The sequence below is a fragment of the Xylocopa sonorina genome, chromosome 4 (genome assembly GCF_050948175.1).
Source record: "Xylocopa sonorina isolate GNS202 chromosome 4, iyXylSono1_principal, whole genome shotgun sequence".
NCBI classification, from domain to species: Eukaryota; Metazoa; Arthropoda; class Insecta; order Hymenoptera; family Apidae; genus Xylocopa; species Xylocopa sonorina.
Window position 1 is genome coordinate 1,521,113 of NC_135196.1, and position 20,273 is coordinate 1,541,385.

Here is a 20,273-nt window from a genome sequence, read left to right on the forward strand (position 1 = left end):
GTTCATGAGTTCATGAATGATAAAATTGGAAACGCCTGGCTATTTAGACCAGCACTGCTAAAATCATCTCACTATATCGATGCAATTAAATTACGCACTAATATCTTTGGCACCAGGGTAGCGTTACGAAGGAATAGAGCATGGAGGAATATTAGACCCGAATGTAGAAGATGCAACCTACAGTTTGAAACTTTGGGCCATGTGCTCGGTGACTGTATTCACACCTAAACAGCTACAATGAATAGGCATAACGAAATTGTTAAAATGATTGAGAAGAAAGTCTTGCGGAAATGGGCAGTTTTCCAAGAACCATCGGTTAATGTAATTAGAGAACTTGAGAAGCCAGATTTGGTCATTAAAAACCAAGAAAAGCTTCTGGTGGCTGATGTGACTATTAGACATGAGGATAAAGATAATCTAAAAAAATCATATTAGGAGAAAATAGATAAATATAGGGTCACTGCCGCATATGTAAAAGCCAAATTGAACTGCTTAACAGCAGAAGTCATTCCAATAGTTGTTGGTTGCAGAGGAGCTATGCCTCTTGCCACAGTAAAACATCTTAAAGCCTTAAGCTTTAGTAAAAGCGAGATGAGGACAGTGGCTCCGATTGCTCTCAGATCATCAATTGAGATAGCCGATCATCAATTGAGATAGCCAACTGTTTTTTGGACTATGATCGTACAACACGATCATTGTGGTGTATTTAGTTATTGATCTTTTCGTTTGTTTGTATATTTATTGACATGCACTTTATTTTATTTTATTTTAGTTTATTTTACTGATTTAGTTTATCCTATTTAGTGGCACGGCCTAAGCCGAATGTTTTAAGCTTTCATTTATTTACATAATTGATATATTTTTATTGTTGTACATATTTTATCTTATTGTACTGTAATTTTCTGTATTCGTAACGTTTGATTATAGAATTTTTCTTTTACTCCTTCTAGATATATGCCATTAACATATGAATAATTAAGTAAATTAGGCGAATAAGTTGATAATACGACTTAGACATCTACGCTGAGTGTTGCGGTTTAAGTACAAGACATAAAACGGCGTAAGCCACATGTGTGGTTCGGCACTAACATATTTATTTATCTAGTTTGTGTGTAGTATTGTTCATTATTCAGTTAGTTAGTTTATATAGTTGTTATATTTGTTACAGTGTTGTTGGCCAGCGAGAGGGATGAATACCTCGAAAGTATACTGATTCCTTTTACAAATTAGTACAGACACTAACCAAATGCCTCGTCATCTAATTAATGACGCGCATGAATGGATTAACGAGATTCCCAATCTGCCCCTATCTACTTTCTAGCGAAACCACTGCCAAGGGAACGGGCTTGGAAAAATTAGCGAGGAAAGAAGACCCTGTTGAGCTTGACTCTAGTCTGGCATTGTAAGGAGATATGAGAGGTGTACTATAAGTGGGAGGTGGTAACATCGCCGGTGAAATACTACTACTTTCATTCAAAAGGGCAAAACTTGGCTTGATCTCGATGTTCAGTACCCATAGAGACTGCGAAAGCACGGCCTATCGATAATTTTGGCTTGAAGAGTTTTCAGCAAGAGGTGTCAGAAAAGTTACCACAGGGATAACTGGCTTGTGACGGCCAAGCGTTCATAGCGACGTCACTTTTTGATCCTTCGATGTCGGCTCTTCCTATCATTGCGAAGCAGAATTCGCCAAGCGTCGGATTGTTCACCCGCCAACAGGAAACTTGAGCTGGGTTTAGACCGTCGTGAGGCAGGTTAGTTTTACCCTACTGATGACTAGTCATTGCGATAGTAATCCTGCTCAGTACGAGAGGAACCGCAGGTTCGGACATTTGGTTCATGCATTCGGTCAAGCGGCCGGTGGTGCGAAGCTACCATCCGTGGGATTATGCCTGAACGCCTCTAAGGCCGCATCCTTTCTAGTCAAAGGAGGCAACGATATCTCTAGGAGTCTCGAGTGGGTCGAAAGGCTCAAAACAATGTGAATCTACTAGGTGGTCGGCCGCGTCCGCGCGGTCGAACACGAGACCGAATTTGCCGTACGGGCGTCTTTGGATCCATCATCGGGATTTCGCCGAACGACGGCCGCAGCGCTCTAACGGTCGATCATGGGTACACCAATTTCGACGTTGAGACTCGAATCGTCTGCAGATGACTTAGCTACCTGGCGGGGTGTTGTACTCGGTAGAGTAGTTACCGCGCTACGAGCTGTTGAGACTCAGCCCTATGCTTGGGGATTTGTTTTGTAAGCTAAACGAGACCCCACTCACCTCTCTCGCGGAGAAAGAGAGAGTTAATCAAAAAAATAAGAAAAGCAAAAGAAAGTACAAGCCGCTAGCACTTGGCGTTTAATAATATTAATATTAAACGTCGAGCGTCGGCGGCTTTTTTTATGACTCGGCGCAAAGCAATACGCCGCTGGCACCTTCCAAATAGGCGGCCGACGGCGTGAACGGTATAAGCACTCTTAAAAAAGAGAACTAAAGAACATGTTCAGACATAGGCGGTCGCCTGACGGCAGCCGCGTTCTTTAATAGCCAAACCTACACAGGATAGTAGAACGTGCCCGTTGTCCAAGTCGCATTATTCACAGTCAAGTGCCCAACGGTACGGGTTTAGGTTTGGCTAGTAAAGAATTGCGCCCGAGATTGACAGCAAAATGCAAATGTCGGACCGGCAGTTAGTTTGAAAAAATTCCCACCGAGAATTAAAGTTCGTACATTGACGATAGTTTGAAAAAAAATGCCGAGCGAGAGTTAGAAATCGTCCGCGATACTTTAAAAAAGTTCCGAAAGGGAGTTAATAATCCCACCCAGAGATAGGGATGGACCGTGGGAATTAGAAAATTTTCGCGACGAAAAAATTCAATCGCGTTCATTCGCTACTTTCTTGTTAATTAAACCGTTGACCTGTAAATTTTTCTGAAAAACCTTAATAAAACCTATTGATTGCACTTACCATCGCATTGTTTAATCGAATTAATTATTTTTAACCGTTTGGAAACGATACTTCCGGAGGGTTTTTGCGATTTGTCGATAATTTTTATTTATAAACAAATAGTTTTTTTTCATAATATTGCTTAATTTAATAGTAGCAATCGATCGTACGTGTTAGATTTTCGATATTTCTTTTCTTTCGTTTCTTTGAATTTTGCAACTGCTATTTTTCTATGTTCCGATCGATTAAATTTTGTTATATTTTGAAAATACGTTTATTCATCAATGTCTAATAGATCTACACAATCTCCGTACATAAAAGTTCAACGTTAATAGGACTTTATACTTGTGTTCGCCGCGCGACTAAGTTACAACGGTCTCCTCGGACGATCCGTTGCCGCGCAAGTTTACCACCGTAAGCGCCCGTGCGTTAGCCCGCGTGGCGCCGGCCTACCGGCCGGCCGTTTCGTGTCTGTAAGGAGACTCGCCGGTTCGAGCCGGGCGTCCGGAGTAGCGCTCGGGCCCGTGGCTATTCCATGACTTCGGTTGAGAAGTAGTCCTCGAGAATACGTTCTCGACTGCTCTGTGCCGTGTCGGTGATCGAATTTTTCTCCACACTGCATGGCCACATGTCGGAGTCTTTGACCGAATGTCCCATATGTGGCGAGCGTCGTAAGGCGGTGTTGGTGACCTTTTATGCGAGTTTTTCAAACTCGGGTATAAATTGTACCACCCTTGCATCAATTCTGGAACTTTGGAATCCGAGTTCTCGGACTAACAAATTTTAAAAATAACGAAATAAAAAAATGAACGTGACAAAGTGTACGAATTGCCCAGTACGCTAAGAGAGCGTGGATTTATATATACCTATCCAGTCTCCAAAAAGCTAAAATGCTAAAGTGCTAAAATACAGGAAAAACCCGAATAATATAAGTTGACCATAACACTAAAACATATATATAACGCAAAGAACCATAAAAATGAAACCGCCCGAACGAAAATTTCCTGAGCACGAACCCATTAAGGGGACGGATGGTACATGGCATTTACGACACAAATATGTTGTTGCAGCCAGAACAGGCTCGATACGAACCTCCAAAAGGTGTCCCGTGTCGATTGCCTAGCGCGCACTTTATACGCGCCAGCTCGCCTACGATAGGCGAGATACAAAATATACTTCAGCGTGACACAATTGTACGCCCTTGCCCATCGTCGATGCCCAGTATGTTTTCGTAAGAGATGTTCGTGCTATAGACGATAGTAAAGGTCTAAGAGAGATATTCAGCGTGACGCGATTGTCTGCGCTTCCTCGTTTGGATAACCAGCATGTTCTCTGTACGCGCTATTTTAATGCCCAGCGTGAAAATGATATCCGTGCTTTCGGCGATCATTAACTACTCAGCGTGAAAATTGCATACGCGCATGCATCGCCGATGCCCAGCATCGAATGCATGTTCTCGCAAGAGATGTCCGTGCTATAGACGATTAAAGGTATATATCTCTCGAAAAATCAGCGTGAAAATTGTATACGCGCTTCCTCGTTGTTGCACGTCGATGGTCTCGCGAGAGATCTCCGTGCGCTAGACGATGTATATTCCAGCGCGGAGTGTATACGCGCTTCTTCAAACGGTTCAGTTGGATGGCATGTAAGATCTTTTACATTGAAAACCACAACAACTGGGAACTGTACGATTCGAGTGGGAGAGTGCAATACCTCGGCGAAATTGGTTGAAGTTGTGTTTTCGACGTAGCGTATTGGCACTGAAATGAATAACGTGCTCGAGCGAGATCCAAAAGAGATCCGTTAGCCGCATCCACTGCACTGACAATAACAAAGTTACATGAACGATGTTCATAAATAACGAAACGGTATCGCCGTTCACGAAAGAGCGATACATATATATATGCCACTACATATAATATATTACTTTTGTATCATCGATCGGTGTCTCGGGGAGAACTGACGACGTCCCCAACGACGACCCCAACGAGAGCGTCTTATCGATCTCGAAAGCAATACGCCGCTGGGTGTTTGGTTTCTTTCTTCTTAGTTCTGTAATTCTGTAGAGAGTCTGTAATCCCGCCGTTGCGAGCTCGAACAGTTTATGCTCGCTTCGCGTTGTCGGGAGGAAAAAGACCGCCTCGAGGCTGCTGATACGCGGAGGAGTCCTAACGAATTTTTGAAAGATTTTTTTTTCTTCATACCTGGACGTGCGTGTGCATTCTTCGTAACTTTGAGGGAGACCTTACGCGCCAACCATCGGCGTATGCGTTTCATCCGTAGGACCGATATATCGTGTCGCCTCGAACTCCGTCGAGCGGTGAAAGCCGCCACGGTTCGGCGACGACCGCGTCTATTTCACCGGAGACGTTTGGGTATCGACTTGTTCGAACTTTAGTACCAAGAGACTTAAAGATCAATAAAATATACATATACGATTACCCTGAACGGTGGATCACTTGGCTCGTGGGTCGATGAAGAACGCAGCTAATTGCGCGTCAACGTGTGAACTGCAGGACACATGAACATCGACATTCCGAACGCACATTGCGGTCCACGGATACAATTCCTGGACCACGCCTAGCTGAGGGGCGTTCACGTAACCAGAATACTGCTTGCGTTGCGTTTCGTCGAATCTTCTTTCCCTACGGTGCTCGAATCTGCCGCCGTCGTTCATTCTCGAATTAAATTACGAACGTTTCTGAATTCGGGCGGCACCGAGAAAGGGAGGAGGAGGAGCGATACGCAACGTACGAGCGATCGTTGGACGTTCGTCCGAGTCGTCTGTGGACGTGTCGAGGCAATCTGCGATTGGCAACGTGTGTGCGCGTGCGGCGTGCGTAAACGTGTTCACGGAACTCGACGGTGTGTCGATCGCGAACTCGCGTAAGTTCTTCGTGGCGTCGTGAGTCGTCCGTTAAACGGACGACCGCTCACAGGAACCGCTTCGTGATTCGATCGCCGATTTTGTTCCGCGATCCGAATTCGCACACCCGCCACACGCATCGGTTTCGCCTGCCTTTAGCGCACGATACGAATATGCCGCGCGCTTGACGTCGTTTAAAATGAAATTTTTTTCATGCCGCAAGACCGAGGGAGAATTTTTGGTCGAGAGAGAAGAGATATACAAGAGAGAGCGACATCGTCGTAAGGCGAGAAACGATGATGTGCATCCGATCGTTCATACATACGAATCTCTTTACCTTCTCTCCGTAAGCGTGCTCGATGGCACGAATGAATATCGTGCGTCACGTAGAGATAACCTCAGAATAGGTGAGATTACCCGCTGGATTTAAGCATATTACTAAGCGGAGGATAGGAAACTAACCAGGATTTCTTTAATAGCTGCGAGCGAACAGGAATGAGCCCAGCACTGAATCCCGCGGTTCCGCCTATGGGAAATGTAGTGTTCGAGAGGATCCGCTTATCCCGAGACATCGAACTGCGTCCAAGTCCATCTTGAATGGGACCATTTACCCACAGAGGGTGCCAGGCCCGTAGCGACCGGTACGCGTTTAGGGAGGATCTCTCCTTAGAGTCGGGTTGCTTGAGAGTGCAGCCCTAAGTGGGTGTTAAACTCCATCTAAGGCTAAATACGACCACGAGAGGGATAGCGAACAAGTACCATGAGAGAAAGATAAAAAGAACTTTGAAGAAAGATTTCAAGAGGACGTGAAACCGTTCAGGGGTAAACCTGAGAAACCCAAAGGATCGTATGGAGTGATTCATCGACGACGACACTGGCTCCCGATGGCGCACGCTGCCCCGGTGGTACCCTCGCGGTTCCACAGCGAGCGGTACGCCGTCATCGGCGAACGTTCCGGTGATGTAGTCGTACACTTCTCTTCTAGTAGAGCGTCGCGACCCGTTGCGCATCGACCTACGGCCCGAGTGGACGCCTGTGGCGTCGCAATCTTCTAGCCTGCCGCAAGCTCGGTCAGACTACCCGGTGGTACGGACTTTGCACCGTCGCCGAGCCTGCCCAGCAGTTAGCAAACGGTGCTACGACTGCCTTGACTGGTGGATCTGCAGGCGTGTGCAGCAGGTTGCCTGCGTGCAGGGATTGATGCTGGAGACGGCGAACAGGCTGATGGGTGGCAGGCGCTAAGCCTGACGTCACACTACACTCTAAAAGAATGTAAATCGTACACTTCCTTCCTACGGGATAGCGTATTTCGATGTTTACAAATCGATGCAATAGAGTACTAATGCTTCATAAAACGTGATATCGCATTTCACATCAACAGTTCAAAGTAAGTAAGTAGGTTGTAAAGCTCTATGCATCACATTATACTTATCTGCTTCTACCCTTCAAAGGAATGTGAATTCTGCAACTTCTTGCAAGGGTATGGCATTTATAGATGTCTACGCGTCGAAGTAGTAGAGTTATAATACTCCATTCAACCAGATGTCGCATCTCGTTTCATTGTTTAATGTAAGATATAATATTCAATTCAACGCGATATGTTTATCTCTTCTACAGTTCAAAACAATGTGAACTCTACACTCCCTTGCAGAGGGATAGCGTTTTTAAATGTGTACTTTTTGAAGCAATAGGATCCCAGTGCTTCGATGTATGTCAGTAGATTTTCAGCTCTATACATCTCATTATACTTATCTGCTTCTACTCTTCAAAAGTATGTGAATTCTATAGTTCTATGCAACTAGATGGCTCTTTATAGTGTCTGCGCTTCAAAGCAGTAGATTTATAATGCTCCATGCAATGCAATGGGACATCTCATTTCAGCGTATGAATGTAAGTAAGATGGAATCCTCTATGCATAGCACTATGCTTATCTGATATTATACTTCATTAGTATGTGAAGTCCACAGTTCCATGCAATAGGATTGCGCTTTAATGGGTCTGCTTGTCAATGCAATAGAGCTCCAGTGCAGCATGCAATGCGATGGCGCAACTAATTTCAGCGTTTCGTTCTAAGTAAGCTGTATTCTTCTATGCGTACTATTATGTCTATGTGATTCTGCATTTCAAAAGAATGTGGACTCTACTTATCCATGCAGCTCGACGGCGAGAGCTTACTCGCTAAAGCGCCCAATTTTCATGCCGCATTTTTTGTATCGCATATTGTATATTGTATCTATTTCGTGTAGCGGTTGGTGATAGCCGGTCATTCGCGGCGTGTTGCGTAGTTTCCCGTACCCCTTGTTAGTTAGACTCACGTCGTGACCATAAATAACCAAGCCGTGAATTCAGTATACCGCGACCCGAGTGTGTATACTCGGCAAGGCGTAGTCGAGAGGAGGAGCATTTCGAAGTTTCGAGGGTTGTTTCGCCCTGGGTTTCCCGGGGTCGTGTAGTCTATTTCTTTGCTGCTTTCTGAGCAACTGGCGCCCAAAAAACTATATTCTCGCAGTATCGAAATACCTCCCGTTTCCGTGATTATTTTTGCGTTCGCGAACCCGTGAAAAGTTGTACGTGAGCGGATACCTTGTAACAATAGATCCCTTTAGATTAAAGTACGTTTTACACCTTAAAGCATTTGGATAATTAACTCCTTCTAGCTTCCCTGACTTATTGTAGATAGGTTTCCATCAAAACTGATAGGAACCATCATTTTACATAGACATATAAAACACATATAGCTTTAAACGTAGAACTGAGTATTTGAGAACTTACTTTAAAACATTGATAGTGAGGGGCTCCATCGGATTTCATAGAACTTCAGAACTTGCTTGAGATGAAACGTAGGCAGATAAGGGCCACTGCGTTGCATAGAACTGTAGAACTTGCCTACTTCAACAAATGTTTCTATTGGTTTCGTCCATTCCTTTAGAAGAGTTTTTGATAAACCACTTACTTTTCATGTTTGCAATATTTTTAAAAGTATGCGTAGTGTAATCGTTTAAGTTTTAAAATGATTACTTACTGTTGATTATTATTTAGTAACTCGGTTATAAACGTGTCTGCATAAGATTTAATCCATATGTTTATAAACCTGAAATTTATGCAGTTATTTGTTAATCACTTATTGCTCAAACTACAAAGATTCTAACCACTTCAAAATGGTTGACTTTCATCAATTTTCTTAAAAATTGAGATACTGTCCAACTGCTTGCATTAAAGACTGTAATCAAAGTATTCAAAATATTTTACCTCTTATAGACGAATTCTGGAATTGAAATTGAATGTTTGATTTTTCTAACTCCTGTGTAGAACATTGGAATGTTCAAGTATTTTCCATAATAGTAATTATTGAAAATGTTTTGCTTGTGTCTTTAATTTAATATTTAGAATTTCCTGAAAAATATTTTTTATCATAATGAACTATATAATTGCAATTATAATTCTTTATGGAATAATAATAACAGAGAGGTATGTTTCCATTCTTGTAGTTTTGCCAAGAGTATTTAATCTTACTATTTAAAATGAAACATTGAGATTTGTTTACAATCTAATGAATTTTAATTACCTTTTGATTCAAGTTCACAATGATAATCTTCCACAATTCAACAATTTTGTGAGCTGTCCTTAGGAATCCGCAGCTCAGTACTTATAAAATGGACGACAAACGAACAGTCTAACCAAACGTAATCAAACCAATTTTTCAATACTAATGTTATCATGTTTAACTTATCCTGCAAACTATGAAAATGCCCTTCGAACAGTGTTTATTGACTTCCTTCCACCACTGTTTACAATACGTATGTTTCATTTACTATCAAAACCGTAAGTATTATCGCCTTTCTTTAGTTTTTGTAACCTTCCATGAATTCATGTTACAGTTGTTGAACTCGTTTTAAAATGCTCTGTCGTATTACGGAAGAATGAACATACCAATTCATTTTAAAAAATGAAGGTGACCTTCGAATGTCCAACATACCTCCACTTACAAAAAAACTATTTTCATCAACAGATGGGCCCTTCGTACTGTGCAACTTTGTATTAGCAAAAATTTCTATGAAATTTACAGTTTCGAGAATATCTGAGGTGCTGATTATTACTGCCCAACCCTGTATATTGCTATGGATGTATCCAACAAGACAACGATGTACAAAGTTAAATTTAACATTGCGATGTTTATTATATTCCTTATAATATATTTGTTTTTCTGTAATTTAGCCAAAAAACAGTGTTCACAATGTCGGCAGATGAATGTATTTGCCTTAGAATTACAAGAGCCGACAATATCGAAAGTAGAATATTTCTTTACTCCGCTAACCGAATCATTGCAAACGTTAAGAAAAGTGTATGCCTTTCAAAACAGTCAGATGTAAATTACAATACAACGTTTCCAAGAAATGGTACGTGTCATTCTTTTTTTATTTCCGTTTTTTTAATCAAAGGAAATTTAATTGAAACATCCGCAAAATTTGAGGACAAGAAAGTTATTATAATCTTACACAACATATATGATGGTGATAAAGGATAAGTATACGGAACTGAAAATGGAAAATAGCGAGCAGAAAAAGAAACTGATAGAACTGCAAAGTAGATTGATACATCCCTCAAATGATAGTTCTACGTCAATAAAATCTGTTAAACAAAGAACTATTGCAAAAATCAGGTATAATCAATATTACTTCTGCTCAATAGCTATAATAGAATTGGACCGAAATGGATATAAAACAGACAATTACATCTATACGTTCTATTCTGTGCAAAGACAAATATTTCAAAGAGAGAAAATGTATTACTTACGAATTATTTATGTTCGCAGAGATCTCACTAATTCAGACTTCTTGTCTTGCAGAATTAATAATTCATTTAACATGGAAAGGGGTCGAAGAATAGTAAAAGGTTTTCATATTTCATAGCCTCACTCGATACGTCGATCGGATCACGTAAAACATCGGACATTAATTGCACCTACACCGTCAGACCTCAAATATATAATTACAACATATTTAATAACGTTTTAATAACATTTTTCTTATTATTTATATCTATGCCTAATAAATATATATTAATCGATTAAGTTGCTTTACCGAAGAATAAAAAAATCTGAGGATTACAAATCTGAACATTACATAACAAACGTGCATTACATATATAATATTACATGTAACAAAAGATGAAAACCAAAATAATCGTACATAAGTTAAATCGACAAGGCGGTCACAGAGATACAGAAACGGCAAAAATTATTAATATTATTATTAACAAAATTCAAAACGGGGGGAGTAAATATCCATATCCTTGACGATGATAAGAAACAAGTCTGCCTCGTGCACTATAATATCCCAAACAGCCAGCGATTGACACATCAATGACAACGGATAGACCGAATTCCGTGGCTGAACTATGCAAAGACTGCTCCTACGCAGCTCTCGTAATGGCATACTCTTAGTACTGTGGCGACACGCGTATCACTGCACTATTAATGCACCGCGATATAGCACATGGGCTACACGGTCGTGGCAATGATACTATCAGCTGACCATAGCTACATGCGTGGTAGTGGCGTAAGCTGACATTTACTAATGGAAAAACTGATTCCTTAAAAATTATAAACGTATATGAAGAATGATTAAACTAAGCAATTTATTTATTTTGATTCCAAAATAGATACACCGGCACGAAACAAAGATATAGGAACTCGATTTTATTATTTTCTATAAACTAGCTCGATGCGGCGATTTTTTCCATAAAGCCGTTAATTACTTTATCATAAAAATATGTACATTTATTTTATATATATTTTCTTTAATTCATCGTTACAAATTCATGCAATTGAGGATTATATTAAATACGATGACAGTATGTTATTTAAGAAATTACACAAGGCGGAGTTAGGAACACAACAGCATGAATTTTTATTTTATAAGTAATATTTTTTTTATAAATAATGTTTGTAGTTTATGACGGGTTGTAAGAAATATATACGACTCTCTTAATAACTATAAATATAGGAAAAGGACTAACAAAATGTCTATCAATACTCATATGTTGAACATCTACTGATATCTAACGGTTGTAATTCGTTTGGAAGCACAGGTCCCCCATTACCAAATGTGACCCTACGTCATTGCTGAGAAAATTCATGAATGGAGCGATGACACGATGTGTCACGATGGTGCTGATGCTGCGCGATTCACACGGCATGTTACGCTTGTCTAGAACGTGCTGGTAACACGTTCTGGCATTTTAGCTAACGAATCCGGTCACAGATGGCTACGGATCAGCTGACACTCGTCGGAAGTGGCAATGTAGTGCCGGTATGGTGTCGCCACCATCTTGCCGTTTGTTATCTGGGATGCTTTTTAGAGCATTATTCGGAATTAAATTTGAACACATAGCTACTTAATCGCGAATTTGTATGTACCTAATTATACATGATTGCATAAAAGTAATATCATATACTTTTATAATCAATGCGATATATGAATATAAAATGAAGAACTATCCACTCTTATCAGGAGTAAAAACAATTTGTGATACGCAAGGTTCGTTGTAAAATATAATCAAGTACTTAATATATCAAATCACAACACATAATAAATTACTGAAAGTATAATGATATGAATAGTAAGAAAAACATATTTATTTATTAGATGTTTATAAATTCAAATTTAAAAGTCCAAGTCACATTTAATATATTATTGTTTAAAAATTAATTAATAACATTAAATAACATTAATTTCATTTCTGCTGGATACAGTAAAAACACATTTGCAACCTAAGCAAGGGTTCATTAGATCTGGTGGATTTTCCAAATTTTAGAAAGGGATGATGCCACTAGTAGTTGGTTCAGCACCAGGTGATAAATATATACAACAAGCAAAGCAACGTAAACGGATTTAAAATGTTCAAGATTATATAAATTAAACTATTACACTTTCATAATCCATGTAGCGCTTCTGTTCTTTGTAACTTTCTAAGAGTTCCGAGAATGTAATGCAATGTAAAGAAGTTCGGAAACAAAGAAAGCAGGCCTTAATCATCCTTTATCTGAGAAGACAAAGGAACCTTGGATCTGTTACGTATTGTGATTACCGGCGCGCTATGTTAAAGGATATATAATTCAGTTTTAATTTTCTAAACGAGAACAATTCAAATAAATCTGGAGTTGACACATTGGAAGCAAAATTCTGCGTGTGAAAAATGCTGTATGCAGTGCAATAGCAGCTTCACAACCCCTTGATATTCTGCAGAATATCTTATGTCATTTTATAACTATGAAACTTATTATGTGGTATTTCTGCAACTGGTACCATACACAAGGGGCGCGCGCGCTCACACACACGCACACGGACATACGAAATCTATCAAGATTAGAGATACTGTGTATTTATTGGAGCATGCGCACAGAAAGAAAGCACTATTACATGGATATTTACATGGACAAATTGTAGAATTGTATTTGTAATTGATAATCAGATTATAAACATTTATACGCTTTTATCAGAAATTTAAATACGTCAAAATTTCAACACGCAGGTGTGTAAATATCACTTTGCGATCTCATTTGATTTTGGCAGTTATACTTATATATAAGCAACCATCCAGGCATAAAGCTTGATAATCTTTCAACTATAAAATAATTATGAAACATTAGACTCTTTGCTGGAGCTGATCTATTTTATCGTTTTCGGAACTTGTAAAGCAGCTAGAACTATAATAAACAAGTACTTTATATCTTTGCTCATTGGTTTCTCAGAAAATATTAAATATGAATAACTATGTTCATTTTATTATAAATGTATGAGTAAAGGTCAATCTACATAAATACATATTTTCAAACGTAATTTATTTAATTTTTATCATTTAGCGTTACAAAATGTATTACAAAAATATATAAAAATATATTTCACTTTAGTTTTTTCTAATATTTTAAATATTTTATATTATCATATTAAAATTTTACAAAAAGTAACAAAATTTTTAGAAGTAGGAATAATTTTTCCTTAATTAGTTAATATGTCGGTTCATTTTAAGAAAACGTTATTTAATTTTTCAAAGTAAGTTTCAACTTAAAATTGACCATTAATTTCATTAATTTCATTGCTTTCCGTAGATCACCGCTAATTTTCAACTTTTCTATTACGGCTTTGTCGATGCAAGTTTTAATTCTCCGAAGGATATATAATATTATGTTAATAGTAAAATTATTTTGCATTTCTAATTAATTTGAACGTAAAAAATATATCTTTTTTATGAGAAAGCTTGCGAGAAAATTTTGAGAATACATTGTTAATGTTGTACCTAGTGGTTGACTAGGTTCTCCTCTCCCTACCGCACCTTTTTACCATTTTTACGATTCAAAAACCGTGTACCAGCTTCGTCACCTTTAAAATTTACGAAATTTACATATTGTAAATTTTTGCAAAAGTGATATTAATTAACTTTTGAATTATGGTTGCTTGGGCAATAAATCAGACTGATCTATGATATGCTGTAATGTACAAAGACTAATACATTTTTTTTAACATAATGAACAATAGATAGTATTTGAGCTTACAGTTTTGCTAACAATCTCGCTGTTTAAATTAGTTTAGATGACAATTAATATTTACACGATCTTTTCCTCTGATTTATCTGTAAAATTTGTTTGTTCTTTTCAATTGTCATATATAATTATCCAAATTTATATGTTCCAAATTCTCATCTAGGAAGGAATCGCGCAACAATTTATCTTATCAATAATATTTATATTCTGTAAAACAAATTGATTTGTATACTAAAATATAAATTATACATTCATGTATTAATTGTAAACCTTCAGTTAATTATTCATACCTGGATTACACGCATAATGGGTAAAATCAGACATGCCTTCAGTTTTCTAATATTGCCTCATCGATTAAAGACTGATTAGTAACAGATTCACTGTCTTTGCAAAATAAAAGCGTACATTGCATCAGCCTTTATTTCCAGCTTCCCATTGTAATTTTGTGACTCTGGCTGGTGTTGTTTGTGGTTAATAATCCATTAATTATGGACGACTGGAATTACCAACAACCGATAACGTATACTATTACACACGGCTGATGTATCCAATAGTAGGTAACTCAAGACTTATCATCGACTGGAGTTGCCTGCGGTCGGTAACTCATGACATATCGGCAGTAGGTAATAAATGCGGTCGATTACTCGTGATATTATAACGGCTGGTATTGCCAATAGTCGGTAATTCAGGAATTATCGACAGATGGCATTGCCAGCTATCGGTAATCCATCTCCTACTTGGCTTAACTTCATCTAACATCCTCTACTCTTAATTTAAACCAAGCTAACCCCAGTTACACCTAATCTGACTTAACCTGCTTTCACTCAAATCTAACCCAACCTAACACAATCTAACTTTACCTCTTTTAAACATAAACAAATCAGATCTACGCTTTATTATATCGAACCCAAAATAACCGAGCAACATACAAACATTCCCAAACATAACCCAACCTAACCTAACCTAGCGTAACCTAACTAAATCTAACGTAACCACACTTCCATCTTGGGACGGAAGCAACCTTCGCAACATTCCCAGGGATGAGGCTATGCAGTAAGCTTTCCGCAGTTATGGAGTGGCAGAGATCCGCTCTGATTGATCGCTTATTCACGAAATGTAATATAATGATCAGCGGGTTCAATTGAAACAAGTTAAAGTCCTACAAATAGATCTGAACAGATGCCGAATTGCGAGATATCATGCAGCAAATGCGAATGATTCAAGAGACAGACGGAATAATAATATCGGAAGCACACAAGATGGAAGAATACTGACTGCAAGACGAGAACGGTGACGCTGCGATATAGATAACCGACGTTAATCGAAAATGTTTCACATATGGCACCACATACTCCTCGACCGGAATCGTTCATGCAATGGTCGAAGGAACAAAAGCTATAAGCTGCTACTTCTCGCTTAACAGGAACGGAAAGAAATCGAAGAATATATAAACCAAACTGAGGATAATATGGAACAGGGAGAGAAAATAGACAGAATAATACTCGCGGGTAACCTGAACGAAAAATCGGTAATCTGGGATAGTAAGATCAACTATAGAGAGGAAGAGATCATCAAAATGGCTCTAAGAAACGATCTAATCGCGACGAATCCGAAAGAAGGCTAATACATACTTTAAGAACCGAACCAAATAAAAAATAGACATAATGTTGATAGGAGGCTACATATACGCTAAGTTGCGTAAAACAGAAGTATTTGAGATGTTTTCAGCGTCGGACCATCAATATGTATAACATACATTCTAAAGTACGAATTACAAGAATAACGAAGAGGGATTTGCAAGCCTCGATGGAACGAAAGCGAACTGGAACGATGCAAATAAATGATCGACTTATATCACGTATAGATATTTATTTTTATTTAGGGGGGATGATTTATTATTAAGTAACTAAACTATATGATAAGTGTAATTATATAAACCAATTTGAAATATTTAATTAAAACATCATAAAATGATATGAAATTAGATGGGATTTTAGATGTAATGGAGTATCTTAAAGAGATATTGTATTTAGAATTAACTAAAATATAAATTATGTATTAAAATTTATACCAATTTGAAATATTTACTTGAAATAACATGAAAGCATGTGGTCCAGCGAGTGGGGGATTAACGGATCGTTGCGGGTGCATGCGGTTCAGCGATTGGGGACTCGCGCCTCGTGATAGGACCAGCGGCGCGTCTTTCGCGTTTAATTTATGAAATAGTATAATGAAGTAGTATAGCATGAATTTACAACTACGTGTCTGTTCTTTGTGTTTTGCATTCTTAACGCGTGTAACTTGGATTTATGAATTCTGATATGCAGCAACACATTGGTTCGGATATAGTATATATATGTATGCAAGAGGCTTAAGAGTATAATACAGGTTCTGGTAAAGTCGGCTCCTTGAACTGGAAGAGTCCCCATTAAGGTGATGAGCTGCGACAGCGTGTTTCAGCAGGACGAAATCACCGGTGCGAGGTAGACAAGGGTGTTCGCCTTTGGTACGAGCGGGGCAGATATACTCGTTAGTGGGAGTGAGACAGTAGTGCTCGTCGGTGGGATTGAAACAGCGATGCCTGGTGTGAACGAGCCATATATATCGGTCGGTTCGAGTGACAGCGGTACTTGATGCATCTGAGCGCGTGGAGGTATGCGCGTCTGAACGCTGCCGGTTGCCGGTGCTGCAGGCGAGCGCGGAAGGTTGCCTGGATCCAGGGGTTGATGACCGAAGTACGAGAAGGCTTATGTGTAGAATGGGTGGCAGGCGCTGCGCACGACATTACACTTAGAAGCGTTATCCCGTTGCACGAATTTGTAGAACTCACATTCCTTTCAAGAGCAGAAGCAGATATGTGTAATGCAATGCATAAAACATTACAAATAACTTACCTTGAAACGTTGAAATGAGATGGGCTCTCGCGTTGCATGAAGCATTAGAAATTTTATCCATTGGCACGCAGACACTATGAAACGCCATCACATTGCATGCAACCGTAGGATTTATAAGATTCGTAAGTATCGGGGAAATATAGTTCTAACGCTTCAGGTATCGCGGTGCCAAACTTCATTCCAACGTTTCAAAGCAAGTAAGTAGTAATGCTCCATGCAATGCAATATGCTTGTCTGCTACTCCGCTTTAGAAGAATCAGATTACGAATATTTCATGCAACGCGATCGCGTTTCATAGTTTCTGTGTGCCAAAGCATTACAGTTTTTATGCATCATAGATCGCGATAGCGCATTTCATTTGAACGTTTCAAAGTAGGTGAGTGCTAACGTATTTTGCAATAGATTATGCTTATCTGCATTCTACACTCCAAAACAATGTGAATTCTAATCTTCCTTGCAACGGCATAGCGTTTCTAGATATCTACGAGTCGATGCAATAGATTTCTAACACTTTATACAACGCGACGTCGCATCTCGTTTAAACGTTTCAAAGTAAGAAAGCTGTAATCCTCTAAACATAGCATTATACTTGTCTGCTTCTTCACTTGCACAGAATGTGAATTCTACAGTTCAATGCAAAAGGATGGCGCTTCACATTGTTTGCGTGTCAATACAGTAGATTTCTAATGTTCAATGTTGTGCGACGGCGCATCTCATTCCAACGTTTCAAAGTAAGTAGGTTATAATCTTCTAAGCATAGCATTATGGTCTTCTGCATCAACAATTCCAAAGAATGCGAATTCTACATTTACGTGCAACGGGATAGCGCTTCGTAGTGACTACGTGTAAAAGCAATGGAGTTCTAATGCTGAATGCAATGATGGCGCATCTCATTTCACTGATTCAAAGAAAGTAAACTGCAATCTTCTGTGCATGGCATAATGCTTATCTGCTTCGACATTTCAAAAGAATGTGAATTCTGCAGTTCCATTCAAAGGGATGGTGCTTCATAGCGTCTGCGTGTAATAGCAATGGAATTTTAATGCTCTATGCAATGCGATAGCGCATCTCAGTCCAGCCTTTCAAAGTACGTAAGTTATAATCTTCTAAGCATAGCATTATGTTTATATATTCCTACACTTCAAAGGAATGTGCATTCTACAGTTCCATGCAATGTAATGGCGCTTCATGGCGTCTGCATGTCATAGTGGTAGAGTTCAAATGCTCGATGCAATACGATGGCGCATCTCATTCCAACGTTTCAAGATAAGCAAGTTGTTACTTTCTATGTATAGCATTATGCTTATCTGCATGTATACTTTAAAATTTTCTTTTCTTCTAAACACCAATTGGCCAGGAAGCCTGTGACACAGAACGAACTGAAAATTTTTATTGGTGTCCTGCTTATATTAGTTGTAACACCCCTACCTGAAATTAGATTATATTGGTCTCAAAAGGTAATGTATACAAACGATTGAATAAAGAACACGATGAAGCACGATCGGTTTATATCGATACTTAGATATTTTCATTTCACCATTATTTCCACGGCTAAGACTGAGGACCGACTGTATAAACGTAGAATTACTGTTAACGCAATTGTCTACACTTTCGAAAATACTGTTAAAACGTTCAGTGCTACGCCGATCTTGCTATACTTCTCTCTCAGGCAACAGAGTGAGCACTTGATGCCGAACGCTTGACTGATGGATATAAACAAACGATAACTTTGATACACTGTATCCGTTTCGTTTGGACTGTCGAAATGATATAAGCAATGCATTTGTACACAATGCATAAACATAAGATAATGGGATGGGGAATGCCAGAGAGGCGAAAGAGCAAATACAAGGTGGGAGTCATTCTGAAAAGGCCACCGGAGTATAAAGACCTATTGCAGTAGACAGAATTAGGTTTAATAGTGACTATCTTGAAAAAGTTTTGGTATCCATCAACTAGAAATGTTGGGAGAAGGAACAGATAGTGACTTGTCGAGTGAGCCATTTGTACCACGCAAATATCGGCGTGTAATACCACTACCATCTTCAGATAGTGTCTGTACTGTAGTACTAGTAGTCTAGTACTGAAACAAGTGATCCAAATGATTCTTTCTCAAGTTCCCATGATGCCAAACTCACTCATGAAGAAATGCAAAATTGTAGCACAGCGGAAGATTTTTACGACCTTTATGTGACGGATAAACTATTTCTGCATATAAGCGAACAATCAAATATTTATGCGACACAAAGTACAAACGCTTCCAAACGTATTGAAAAGTGGGTGCTAACAGATAAGGACGAAATAAAAAAATTTTTTGGGACGGTTTTGTGGATGGGATTGATAAAGCTCCCATCTTTGAATCTGTATTGATTTAAGGATCCATTGTTTATTCAAACATTCTCGCGGAAAATTATGAGTAGAAACAGATTTCAAGTTCTGTTGAGAATGTTGCATTTTGCCGACAATACAAAAGTGGATGCTTCCAACCGTCTCTCAAAGGTTGAATTTTTAATAAAGGAATTAAATATAAATTTTAGAAAATATTATGATCCCGTTGAAATGTTATGCATCGACGAGACGGTAATACCATTATGTGGGCGGATCATATTTAGACAGTACATGAAACAAACAAAGCATAGATATGGGATAATAATATTTAAATTGTACTGTGATAGTCATTACACATATAACCTTTGCATTTACAATGCAAAATCATTGGATAAGAAAAATACAGCACCCACAAATGTTTTCATGGATTTATGTGAAAATGTGTTTCAGAAAGGCGATACTTTATACACGGATAATTATTATACGAGTGTGGATTTAGCAAACAAACTCATAACAAAAAATACGCATTTAGTTGGTACTCTTCGACCAAATCAAAAAGGCAATCCAAGTAAAGTTGTGACAGCCAAACTGCGACGCGGAGAAGTCATTGCTTAAGAGAACAGTAGAGGGATTACAATCATCAAATGGAAAGACAAGAGGAATGTTTTAATTCTTTCGATCAAGCATTCTGACGAAATGAAAACCA

General features: G+C 38.8%; 1 non-coding gene across 1 annotated transcript; it reads left to right on the forward strand.

The window, feature by feature from the left end:
• Nucleotides 1-5,376: 5,376 nt before the first annotated feature.
• Nucleotides 5,377-5,531, forward strand: LOC143423349 (5.8S ribosomal RNA). Its single transcript, XR_013101822.1, has one exon. It is a non-coding gene; the product is annotated as a 5.8S ribosomal RNA (ribosomal RNA).
• The last annotated feature ends 14,742 nt before the right edge of the window (nt 5,532-20,273 follow it).